This window comes from Tachypleus tridentatus, chromosome 7 (genome assembly GCF_004210375.1).
Source record: "Tachypleus tridentatus isolate NWPU-2018 chromosome 7, ASM421037v1, whole genome shotgun sequence".
Taxonomy (NCBI): Eukaryota; Metazoa; Arthropoda; class Merostomata; order Xiphosura; family Limulidae; genus Tachypleus; species Tachypleus tridentatus.
In genome coordinates this window covers 103,618,651-103,632,839 of record NC_134831.1, presented here as the reverse complement: position 1 = coordinate 103,632,839, position 14,189 = coordinate 103,618,651, and positions in this window count along the sequence as shown.

Sequence of the window (14,189 nt, the reverse complement as noted above, 5' to 3'; positions counted from 1 at the left end):
AAAGCACAAGGACAAGTAAAATTTAATTCTGAGCTTTCAGGACCCCCTGTAATAGATCTTCACGTTCCCTCTCTTCACTCCGTGAAATTAACAATTTTAATTCGCCTCCTACATTTCTGTAGTGTAAAACTTAACATGTAATATCACCTGTTTAGAACTATATTGAAGCGTTGTAAGTATAAACATATTCTCACTACCAAAGATATACTTTACTTCTTCAACTAACTGTTCCAAACCCCCCAGTGGCTCAGCGGTATGTCTGTGGACTTAAAACGCTAAAAACCAGGTTTCGATACCTGTGGTGGGCAGAGCACATACAGCCCATTGAGTAACTTTGTGCTGAATTCAAAACCCACAAGAGCATTTCTTTCAAATTATTAATTTCGCATTTATGATTCGATCATCGCAAATAAGATATATTGCCTTCACAATTTATACGTATGTATATATGTTATTTAAATGATATATAATAATAAATGTTCTTCCGCAGGGTCACAGAAAGTGTTCTGTTTCAAATATAAACAAATCAATGCAAATTTAGAGGTAATAAATATTTTCATTTCTTATTTTTAAGTTCATATGTCATGTAGCTTACAGAGTTCATAGTTCTTCTCGTGATTTCTGAAAACGTTAATCAATCATTATGTGACGTCATTTTTAGCGTCTATCAACTGACTGACAGACACTACATTGCTGTACAAATGGTTAAAAGAAATGACCCCTTCAGACTGCCTTCGGACACCTTTCGGGAAAGTTACCTAATATAAGTTGTTGTTGTTTTTGAATTTCGCGCAAAGCTAATCGAGGGCTATCTGAGCTAGCCGTCTCTAATTTAGCAGTGTGAAACTAGAGAGAAGGCAGCTAGTCATCACCACTCACCGCCTTCTCTTGGGCTACTCTTTTACCAACGAATAGTGGGATTGACGCTCCCACGGCTGAAAGGGCGCGCATGTTTGGTGTGACGGGGATTTGAACCCGCGACCCTAAAAATTACGATTCGAACGCCTTAACACACTTGGCCATGCCGGGCCCCTAATATAGGTGTACATCCATCTGATACAAATAAACTTATTACTTACCATTCAATACACATATTTACTATTATATAAAATAATAATCTTTTTATACAAGACCCCAACCCATTGATACACATCCATAGCAACCAATTAGCAACCCTTACAGAATTCATTACCACCAAAACTAGCTTTAATGTTCAATAACCAAAACCATCTACAAGTAAAGTATGGGGAATCCCGTGTCACCAATTATAACCAACATTTTTATAACACAGATTGAATCACAAGCGATCAATTCAGCCTTACACCCACCACTATACTGGTACAGGTATGTTGATGATACAATCGCTGGATTCACATCTACAGAACACACACTTAGTTTTTTCAATCATGTTAACTCCATACACTCCAACATTAAGTTCACCTGTGAACAGGAAAAAAACTAACCAGATAGCATTTCTTAACCTCAAAATCACTAGAACAGAAATCCAAAGAAAAATCACCCATACTGGATTATATATTCCCTGGGACTCGGCACATCAAAGAAAACAAAAACTCAACATATTAAGAAACCAAATAAACACAGCCACAAAACTATGTTCACCTGATAAAATTAATGATGAAATCAACAAAATAAAACAACACTTCATTAATATCAACAAGTTTCCTCAAGAAACCGTGAAAAAAAATTATATGTACACACCTAGACCAACAACAAACAAACAACAATAAATCCTAAGATTTACAGACTACAAAACCGTACACTGCTGCACACCATATGTTCCCGACATCAGCGAAAAAAATAACCAACATTTGGAAAAACATTTATAACAAAACACGACATTTCAGTAAACATCAAATTTATTCAAAAACCATACTATGTAAAAACTACATTGACAAACACAACACCAACATAATTTATATAATACAATACAACAACTGCCACGACTTCTATATTGGAGAAACAAGCAAAAAAATCGAAACCAGATTCAAATAACACACAAAACACCTCCACAAGTTTTTGAACATTGCAAATCAAGTAAACACAACATAATCGTAGAAAACACCCAGATATTAAGTAGGGAAACAAATATAAACAAACACAAAATTAAACAAGCCCTACTTATCCAACAACTCAAACCAAAATTAAACTAATATAAAGGAGCACCTTTATACCTATACTAATTAATAACCTAACATCTAACTACAAAGCCATCTGCAATCCCGTACCCGTTTATACTCTCGTCTCTAAGACACGTGTCCGGCAAAGGTCAGTTGCAAATTCTTTTTTTGTTAACCTGAAGATGACCTGAGAATGTCGAAACGTTGTTCTCTGCTTTATTTTGGTAAAAGTGACAATATCCATACCAGCCTTCCTGAGATACAAAGAAAAGTTAGATTTGTCTGTTTTGAGTCTTGTTAGGGAGGACAGAACTTCTTGTCAATTACTTGAACGTATTTTGACCCATTTACCTGGAATTCGGTATAAAGATATTTTTCTACAGGTCCCACACATTGACAAACAAAAATGATAGTTTTTCCTTTTTTAATAATTGTAAGGAGTTAAGATGTTGTCACAAAAAGTATTGTTTTAGGGTTGTTGTTGTTTTTTTAATTACTCCGACGTATTTCAGTCAATTTCATATGGACTTTGGTACAGAGTTACGTTTTAACAAGTTCCGTACATAAACACATAAAAATGTGTGATTTTTTGGTTGTTTTAGAGGGTCAAAATGTTAAATCATCCCATAATTTTAGGAGTTCTGGTCAATTACTTAACATTGCTTCGAGATCAAATTACATGGAATTTGTGGCAAAGATACTCCAAACAAACATATAGACAATTTTGGAATGTTTCAGCGAGAAAAATAAAGTTTGAGATTTCGTGAAGTAGTCGTGTCCATGTCAACCAACGTACATGGTAAGAGAGGAGTGTCAGCTTTTTATACTGAAGGTATTGTGATCTGTCTGCAGATGTTTTTTTTTGTACAAATCGGTGTTTAAAATTCCGACTTTTAGAAAAGTTGTGACGTTAAGAAAGTTAATCTTGATAGGAGAGTAATCACAGGTAAACTTGATTGTTTTGTGAAAAGAGTTTGTATCTGAAATAAATTCTTTAAGACCTGCTGTCCAAATGAAAAATATGTCGTTCAATGAATGAGGTTAACATCCACAGAGATTATTGAACACACTCAACGTAACATTACCTATAGTCAAGCTCTTAGAATAAATAAAATATGCTCAGGGGCTACATAAAACACACCAAAGATGTGAAGCAAACCATATCACAAAGATGATATAAAGTTTGGTTTGTTTTTGAATTTCGCGCAAAGCTACACGAGGACTATCTGTGCTAGTTGTCCCTAATTTAGCAGTGTAAGACTAGAGGGAAGGCAGCTAGTCATCACCCCCCACCGCCAACTCTTGGGCTACTCTTTTTTACCAACGAATAGTGGGATTGAACGTAACATTATAACGCCCCCATGACTGAAAGGGTGAGCATGTTTAGTGTAACGGGTATTCGAACCCGCGACCCTCGGATTACGAGTCGAGTGCCTTAACCCTCCGCCATGCCGAGCTTGATGATATAAAGATACCGAAATCTACAGACAAATTGAAAGGACTCACAATGCTCAGCGGGAAAACATCCTAAAACAAACTAATGCTAAACTTTCAAATAAAGTTTCTCTTATTATTATCTAGCTGTTTAAATTCGGCAACTTTTCACGAAACATTTTCACCTCCTACAGCCTAGCGATCTTCTCAAACAGATATTTCCTACAAGTTCCCGTTGTCTGCTTCCGGAAAAGCAGAACTCTAAAATATATCCTTCTTCATACAAAAGTGAATTACATCCCACCCAAAAATGATTGTCGTCCATGCAATAAAGTCTGTGTTCAAATCTGCAAGTCCATAAACATCACTGACTCATTTTCTGACAAGCACAATCAAAGAAACTGTAAAATATCCAAAGAAGCCACGTGCGAGACAAAAAACACCATTTACCTTATACAGTGTGAAAAATGGAATCACCAATATGTAGTACATACATAAACAACTCTTAGAGAACGTTTAATTAACCACAAATCTTCATTTAACACCGAGAAAGATCACCCTGTTACTCAACACTTTAACCAATCCGATCATTCCATTAACAATGTTACTCTCATCGGCATTGATCCAGGATTCAAAATTAGAGAAATAATATACACGTACTGGATTGCTCATCTGAACACTGTTCAACCTTTTGGAATTAACATAGATCCTGGAACTAGCGATATCCATTTACTGCTTTCATTTCTGTCACAAATAATCATTTATATCATTTTCTTATTTTTTTTTATATAATATGAAAGCTGAATTTCCCAAAACTTGCTATTTGTTTAAGATAATTTTTCATACCTCATTTTATAAATTGATTAATATAACATATCTTTTTCAATCACTCTCCAGGGGTCACCTTTATTTTATATAAATACTAAAAAGTGTAGTTTTAAATATACGTATACTTAGCCGTTTCTCAAATAATATATACCTTACACCTTTTCACATACAATCTCTGCATTGGCTACATTGTACGGGAAACGAGACACAACAGTACATAGAGAAATAGACATTTCCTGGGAAACCGGATTACCTTCATGATGTCACTAAACTCCATTTATATATATCATTCATTCAATTACATCACCATCATGAGTTTGCCCCTGAAGAAGTGAGGTACATTTTTTGAAAGCGTGATGGGGTTTTTATTCACTTCTATCAAAACTTATTTCTTACGTCCTGAACGCCATCTAATTTTAGGTATTTTCAACAAAAATCATAAACGTAGTACTCATAATATTAGATATACACTGGATATTGACTAGATCCTCAGCATGTGGTCTGCTTTATTTAAACGTATCTAATATTTAGTACACGTCAATCATATATGGTAAAAAGTTATTTAATTGACTTTTCAAAAGGACAGTTTGTAAGATCCTAGTTTACATTTTCGTTACTTTCTCAGTAGATTACACTAATCACGTGACTTGAAATTAATGGGCTAAATAGGTTCTTTAGTGACTCAACTTACATATCGTCATTGCTTTCCAAAAAGTTTGGTTTGTTTTGTATTTCGCACAAAGCTACTCGAGGGCTATCTGTGCTAGCCGTCCATAATTTAGCAGTGTAAAACTAGTCATCACCACCATTCGCTAACTCTTGGACTAATCTTTTTACCAAAGAATAGTGGAATTGACCGTAACCTTATAAAGACTCGACGGCTGAAAGGGCATGTTTAGTGTGACGCAACCCTCGGATTACGAGTCGAGTGCCTTAACCGTCATGCCATGGTGAGCCCTTTTATGTATATATAAATTCATATTTATTTATTCCATACTGAAATAAATATACCTTGTATGGAAAGATTACAAGGCTTTCAGAAACCATAGATTTAGAAGAGTTCTCTTGAATAGTGAATTTGAGAAGAGTGAGATTAAATATTTCTATCTGAATAATGCACAATTGTGTAAGATTAACCCTATATGTTCTGAGAACAAAGCTGTAAAAAATAAGAGATATGGCTATTCTCATTAACGTTGTCCATTTAACTCATGAGTCAAAAATTTTTGACTCTTTGTGACATTCATTAGTTCGTCAATTAAGATAAAGTACTTTAATTTATTTTAACATGTTCAAATGATTTAAAAATAAACAATATTGTCTTCAGCATATGATTAGTAAAGCTGAAGTTGTTTTTCCCCATTTTGATGCACATCATGCAATTTATATTCCAGAAGATTGTCTAAAGCCTATGGCTAGATATTTAATCTAGTCATATTACTCCGCGAAATAAAAAAAGCTTAAATGAAAACTCCATTAAGTTAATAAGCACGTATTTCGTAATTATTTCTATAAAATTATTAACTTTAAAATATCAGGTTAACGTTTAGCCTATAAGATGGTATTAGAGACATATAATGATTCAACAACCGAGCTACCTAAATTTTGCCTCCAAGAAAATTCATTTATCCAAGTTGAGGAAAAATGAACAAATTAGTTTGATGCAAGTTTATTCACAATTATTTTTACATAGATTTAACTAAAATGCAGTTTTACATTTCTCGTAAAATAACGAATTTGGAAGTATATACGAGTATAAACTTTGTGTAAATTTTTCAATGAACTAAAATTGTTTAAGTAGCAAGTGTCGCTTATGTTATATAAATTCAAAACGATCAATACAAACACGTAGTTTAAAATATTTAGGTCCGTCATGGCCAGATTGGTTAAGGCGTTTGACTCGTAATCTGAGGATTGGGGGTTCGAATCCCCATTACACCAAACATGCTCACCCTTTCAAACGTGGGGGTGTTATAATGTTACGATTGATCCAATTATTCGTTGGTAAAAGAGTAGCCCAATTGTTGGCGGTGGGTGGTGATAAGGAGTTGCCTTTTTTCTAGTCTTACACTGCAAAATTAGGGACGGCTAGCGCAGATATCCCATTTGTAGTTTTGCGCGAAATTTAAACCAATCTGTTGTACATTGAAATCTACAGATAAAAACTGTTTGTTTTTTTGTTTTATTTTTGCAACTGAAAGCTTTTATTTCCAGATAAGAGTTCAAATAATCTATGGAATTACTTCTGTTGGTTTCTTATTTGAACAATGCTACTTCTGGGTAACGTACCCATTTATTGTTTATTAAAATATATTTCACAAAAACACATTTTTTGTGTCATATAGAATTATCTAAGTAGAAAATTCAAAGAAAACAATGTTTTCCTATCGTATGTTCGTAATGCGTGTAACAGAGTGTATATTCAATGCGTGTAATTGAATACAATGAATTCCACACTGTACCAATTGTTGCTGAAACAATTTCTTGCTAATAACAGCTTTAGTAATATTCTAAGACACACAAGAACCCAGTCAATTTTCTTTACTTTCTTCAAACTAAATTAACAGTGGCTTATTTAACCCAGATGAAAGAATAATTTTAATGTCCAAAACTTTTTTGTGCTTGTCTTTACTTTGAAGAACCAAGTAAACGAAAGTTAGGTAATTTGAAATTTAAGAACGTAAGCATACATACATAACTCAATTTGCTTTCTCTCAAAAAAGTAGAGACTACAACGCTTCTGTATAGCTTTAAATTGTCTTTTTACGTTTTCTTAAACATTAATATATCGTTTTTTTAGTCTTTCAGAAATTACTTGAGCTTTATATTTATTTTTAAAATTAGTTAATCCAATAAGTATTCAAATTAAAAGGAACTCTATTCATTTCACTGAAATTAGATTACACAAATTACTTTCAGATCTGAGCATATTCGAATGTTTAAATGTTAATATAAAATTAGGAAAAAAATGGGCACTTTCTCAATTTGTTGCTAGTATTTGAAAAGCCAACTAGAATGAAAAACATAAGGAAAAAAAAACACTTCAATTTAAAATCATACTAATCATCGCAAGATAATAATTTTTATTAATTACGTTTATTTTAAAGAGCAGTATTAACTGAAATAAACCACATAAAGTTGAAAGTACAAATTAATACATCACTTGAATAGATTCACTCAAAATTGTGTTAATGTAAATCTAGTGAGCATTTTTTTAGGAAATCCCAAAGAATGTTTAGCAGTCTGATGTATATTTTTTGAAATGAGGTAAAAAACAGAAATACATAAAAGAACGTTGTTTTGTTTTTTTTTATTGACCAAATCTAGCAGTTCAAGTGACTTGTTTTATGCTGAGATTAATAATATTCCGTTAAAAAAACTGTTGAAAAAAAGGTTTTTGGTTTAGGTCCTATAAAGAAATTGAATATGGAATAGTAATACACAAAATATATTTTCAAGTTTGTAACTGGAAATAACACGTTTGCCACTAGGTGTCTCCCTGTTCTCTTAAAAGTATGTTTCCTTATAGCAAAGCCACATCGGGCTATCTGATTAGTCTACCGAAGGGAATCGAACCCCTGATTTTAGCGTTATATATCTGCAGACGTTCTCTTAAAAAACAAAGAGTCTGTATACAATTTAAATTCGCCTGCAGTGTTATTAAATTTGTTAAGACCCACCTACAGGTGTCTGTAATAACAAAATCATTGCATCGACTTGAAGGTTTGAGTGTCAGAATTTTAAACAAATCAATGGTTTGTACAACAATAACAACAAACATTACCAACACCATTAATTCTTAATTGAATGTGTGATATTTTAAAATGGTTTGAATAACTTATTAAAAGTAAATGTTCTACAAACCAGCCATCATAACTCATTCAAAATTTTATATTTTAGAGTTGTATTACTCCACATTAGAAATGTCATACTGCAAGAGATGCACTTTTAATATATGACATATACTGTCATCAAATATGAGATGTACTATAATCAGCTGTGAAATATTCCGTGATTCAGATATACTTCCATTCAACAATTTATCTACACTGTTCAACAGTGTACATATTCAATATTCATTCAGTATAAACGGTGTACTTATTAATTATAGTACTTCCTCGAGTAAAAGATATGCTGATATAAATATTTTAAATATACTATTATCTCATCGTTCCATATCATTATAAGATATACCACTATTCACTATGATATACACTTTAATCTAACATGAGATATATAACCACCTATTACACAGTACACTAACATCCAGTACAATATATACATACAGCCATCTAGCATATATATCATAACGACGTACATTATGAGAAATGTCCCCATTTAATGTCAAACACACTAAAATTCAGAAACAAATATACTATTTTTCATGATATGTTTACTACTATCTCACACAGGATGTATATATCAGCATCCGCCATGTGATATAATACCTTTAATATGAGGTAATGAGATATATTGTTATTCTGCACAAGTCACACCAGCATCCAGTGCTAAATACGATGCCAATCGAGCCATTTTAAATGGCTTTTCTGGTTAACAGTTTTTGTATATTTCCTATATTCGATACGTAAACTAGACATGACACGCATCGGATTTTAATAATCTTAATACAACAACGTAAGCGTTTAAGACAAACGCTCAGAATCGTTATGTTTCCTTCGAAGCAAGTAATAACAAGTAAGGTTACTCATGATCATTGAATTAACTTCATCACCAAATTATCAAATAAAGTAAGACTGTTTAGAAAAGATTCCAATGTTAATAGTTCTAAAAATATTTTACAAAGTCGTAAACTGAAATAACATAAACGATGTAGAATAAAATAGAAAAGGTAATGTTTACATGGTAATTGCATGTTTTGTTGTTGTTTATTTCGTTCAAGATACCACTGTTTGAGGGACTGAATATTTAGTAACATGAAGTACACAAAGTGCAATTTATTTAGAGTCGCTGTATGGTTATTTAGATGAAGTACGTATTTCTTCTAGACCATTTCAAAACTTTTAAAATAAAACGTCAATACTTACATGACAGTCTCTGGCCGCTTCTACTCGTGACGACGAGTTTGAAAAGTCTGAGCCATTCAGTAGCTTCTGGTTTAAGTCGAAATATAATCACATTTCTAAGTTTTGCAAGCTGTTTTGAAGTCCATGGTAGAATTTAACAGTTTTTTTTTTTTTAACTAAACGCTATTATTAAACTTATATCTACTGGTTATGTTCTTAAGTCAATACAACACTCGAAATTAATTGTTTAAATCTATGTAACAAAGTGTTCGACTTTTTGTATTAAATATATGATGAATTGCTATTGAAGTCTGAGCTTTTGGTTTGTTTTTTTAACTACAGACGAAATCTGAGATGCTTCTCTCTGAAGTTGCCTACACTCTTTGAATCTATTCAATGTAGCGTTGTCTGACACGCGCTTCAGCAAGTTGAACCGCGGAAAAGCGCGTGCTTAGTTACTTCAGTAGCGTCATGGGCGTGCCTATTTCTCCGGAAGGGAAATAATAGGGAAACGATGTTCTGTAAATCCATAGATTATGAAGTGTTTGGAATTAAAGATTTATTCATAACTAGCCTCTTCTGTATTGTTTTTTTTTTCTAAATCAGGAGGTTTATATACTGTAAAAATATTCTGTCTTGATTCAGTACTAGCTCGAAAAATAATAAAATCAACCTCAACTGTATTTTGCTGCGTATGCCAAACATCTGCTAATAAGTTTGTGTAATTTACCGTTGTAGTTTCTCTTGAAAAGGAATTAGAATATAGAAAATGATGGCAAGGGAAAGAATTAAAATAAAAAAGATGACATCAAGAGATAAATGTAATTTGAGAACTACTTAGGAACCATCCAAATATTTACATGTACGAAAAAAATCAAGCTATAATGAAGTCAGCCATATGTCATCAAAATGAGCAATGTTTTATTAAAGGATAAACCCTATAAAATGCAAATTAAAACAGAAAAGATAAATGGAAAGCAAATAGAAAACCTGGATTATTTTATAGAAACTGGTAGAAGATTCCTCGTTTTTTTTCTGTTTAGTTTATCCATTTTACATTACATTTTACCTGGTTTGCTCTTAAATAAAACTTTTTTTTAAATAAAGTTTTGTATATGGCACGTCTTTGTATAGCTAACCCATTTATTCTAATTTGGTTGTTTTACACAAGTAAAATGATTGGAGCACAAAACACTACTTTGTTCCCATTATTATTTTAAATCGAATTTAAACATACGATTCCACCCAAAGCAGGATTCTAATTCCAGTTGTTAGGGGAAACTCGTAATAAATAAATTTTAATATAACATAAGCTGGTTGTGTAAATATTGAATTTTTTTACTAACGTATAAAGTACAAGATTTCAGCAAATAACAGTAAACATTTAATTGCTTTAACAAACAATTTAACAACGTCGAAAATCTGTCACTGAAAGTCCAGTTTTCAGCCGCGGCATAGTGGCTCATGGAACGACTCTTAGTTTGTTCTTTTAAATACAAACTTTTAGTTCATAGCTAGCTCTGTTAGCTCTTGACCTACTTCATATCGAATTACAGTTTTGGACTCAGGAGGTTCGACTCTTTCGAATGCTGTATTTGATCACGCCCAAAGTCTCATGGATTAGTTTACTTTAATTCTGTCTAAAATAATTTAATTATGAGGGTGGGCTGGTAAAAGTCCTGATGAGTAATAAAATCGATTCGGGTATATATTCCCCCCATGCTTGATATTTGCTGGGGCCAAAAATGTAGCAAATAAAAATAGGCGAGAGGAACGTCTCATAGATTAATTTACTCTAATCCTGCCTAAAAGAATTTCAAGTGCTACTCTTATTGAGGATTTCCTTTTGTTTTACAAAGTATTCAAACAGCAGAAACGTGAAAATAATACTTTACTGCCTGAATCAATCGAATTATTTAAAAGTTCTTAATACGTAATAAATATTGTTTATTCTTTGTACGATGTAAGTGTTACTTGAAGTTCGTAGCAGTCTTCTAGATTTAGGAAAACGAAACTTTCATTTCGTTGTCATATTTCCTTTTGCGTGGCAAGATTTTTTTTTTGCATAATAAATACTAAACGTCTCATTTTGAGTAATTCTGGTATAACAAAAGCAAAATATTTAGGATGGTTAGTTTTGAATTTCGTTATCGAGCTGCGATAACCGTCCCTAATTTAGCAGTATAAGACTTGAAGGAAGACAGCTAGTCATCACCACCCACCACCAATTCTTAGGCTCCTCTTTTACAAACGAATAGTGAGATTGACTGTCACAATGTAACGTCCCTACAGTTGGAAGGGCAAGCATGTTTGGTGTGACGGGGATTCGAACCCGCGATTCTTGCAATGCGAGTCGAGTGCCTTCACTACCTGGCCATGCCGGGCCGATTTAGGGTATTACTAATGTACACCGTGAGAGACTATCGGAAAAATCAGTTGGATATGCAAATTTTTTTTCTGATATTTCATTTATTATTTTTTACATACATGCTAACAGGTGTTTACTTGTAATATATACATACATTAATGAGATTTTTAATATTCATGAAAAAACTTTAAATCTGTGTCTTTGATAAGAACTTTTAGAAGCTTGGTGCGAAAACGTTTGGGCCTAAAAAGAGATAATTGTTTCTAAACTTCTCGTAACAAGCTACACGAGGCCTATTTTAAAGTATAGACTAGAATAAAAGCAGTTAGTAAGCAGCGCCCATCACCAACATGTGATTTTCTTTTGTTGATCGAATAATGAAAATTAACTCGATGCGGTACTCACTTTAGCGGCAACAGGTTCCGAATAAGCAAGCCTCAGATACACAGTTCGGGTACAGCAATTACTGGCCCACGCCCGACTTACTGAAGACACGAACTATGTAAGATTGAAACATGGACTAAAACAAAAAAAAGCATGGTGCCTGTTATACCACCGATCAAAACCTTTCTATGAAAAATATTTTAGTTGAAATAATTTGACAAATATGTCATAAACAACCAGCCAGCTTTCGTCAGATTATTAAGTGTAGAGTTAATCACAGATAAGCAGAACTCACCACTTGTATATTACACTAAAACTGTTATAATAATTCTTAAAGCTCTCGTCTCGTCGTGGATTTAGAGCAGAGTTTCATGAGGACTATCGGTGATAACCGTCCCTAATTTTAAGCAGACTAGACAGACTAGAGCGATGGCAGACAGTTGTTAAACAAACTAATGCGGTATTCCCGTTACCTTATAACGCATCTACAGCTTCAATGTGGAGCGGTAACAGGTCACGAGCAACGAAACCTCACTTTCATAGTAGTCTGGGGCGCTGACCACTAGGCCGCGCTCGCCTCGTCTCTCTTTACAAATACGAGCCGAGTGCCTTAACCACCTGGCCATGCCGGGCCGCTACTCGACATTGAAGAATTTGAAATTACTCGAATCAAAATTATCAAATATCAATTATCCCAGAACTTAATGTTCAATAAAGTGATACCTTGATAATAACTTCTCAAACACGGTTTTGTTTTTCGTGATAATGTTTGATAGATAATTAACTTGCTTGTAATTCTTCAGTGAAAAATTATTTTTTACTCACAAACTTCAACTAAATTCTTCCTCATTTAATATTGCCAATAAATAGAAATTTTAATAATAAATTTTTAATTAGTAGTGGCTACTCTATAATTTCTTAAAAAACAAGAAAACGTTAATAGTAAGGTGTGTCTAATGCTCTTAAAATCAATAACTATTTTCACAAAGCAACATAAAAACTCTAAATCACAAGTTGCCTGACTTAATTAAGTAACTCTTAAACAGATTAGTTTGTTTTTTTTAACCAGAGTACAACCTCAAGTACGTAATTTATTCCGTAATATAACCATTTCCTACCTTTACCATTTTATCACGACGCCCTTCATAATAACAAGTAAATAAATAAATTTTTATATAAGAGATTTCTTTTATTTTTGTGTTTTATGTTTGTCTTCGTTTCCATAATATTTAAAATCACAATTTTGTGAAATGGTTAGATGTTGAATTTGTTAATATAAATATAATTATTATTCTTCGGAAAACTACAACGCTGATATATTTAAGCACGTAACATATTGAATTTCGTATAGACAAGCAACTGTGGAGTTTGTTGTGTTACTTTGTGTGTATAACAAGAGGATATTTTTATAATGGCAATTTTCATACTGACGATGACAATGGAATGATGCTTTTATTGTTTACTTTCGTCATAATAGAATAAGTGAGCATAAACATAAGTTTCGGCCACGAATTAAATATCAGTTATGTGGAGAAACTATAGATATATTAGCCCTAATTAACAGTGTAACTGAACAAAATGTAGAAATAAAAATGTTCTCACTATACCGCTCCAAGTTACCTTTACCTGTAATATAATTACTGTTGTACATTTATTTTAGTACATATGCTTGTTTATGCATTGTTTTCTTTTTTTTGCATGTGATGTATATTCTTAACTGTGTTTTGCGCAAGTTTCGCCTGTTCTCAAAATTTGAAGAAGGTTCTTGAGCGTAAGAATCAACAATGTTTTAGGTATGTGTGTAATACTAATGATTGACAGTGTTGTCGCCAAGCGAAGTTTGATGAATGTTCTAGAGTCTCGCGTGATTAATATATAAAAACCGAAGTACCGAGAAACAAATATTATTATTATTATTTGTCACGTATAGTCAGTGTGCTATAGACCTAGGAAGCTACAATTGTGATTAACGCCTATCAATCGGAAAACTACAGAACTGGACCAGGAACGTTT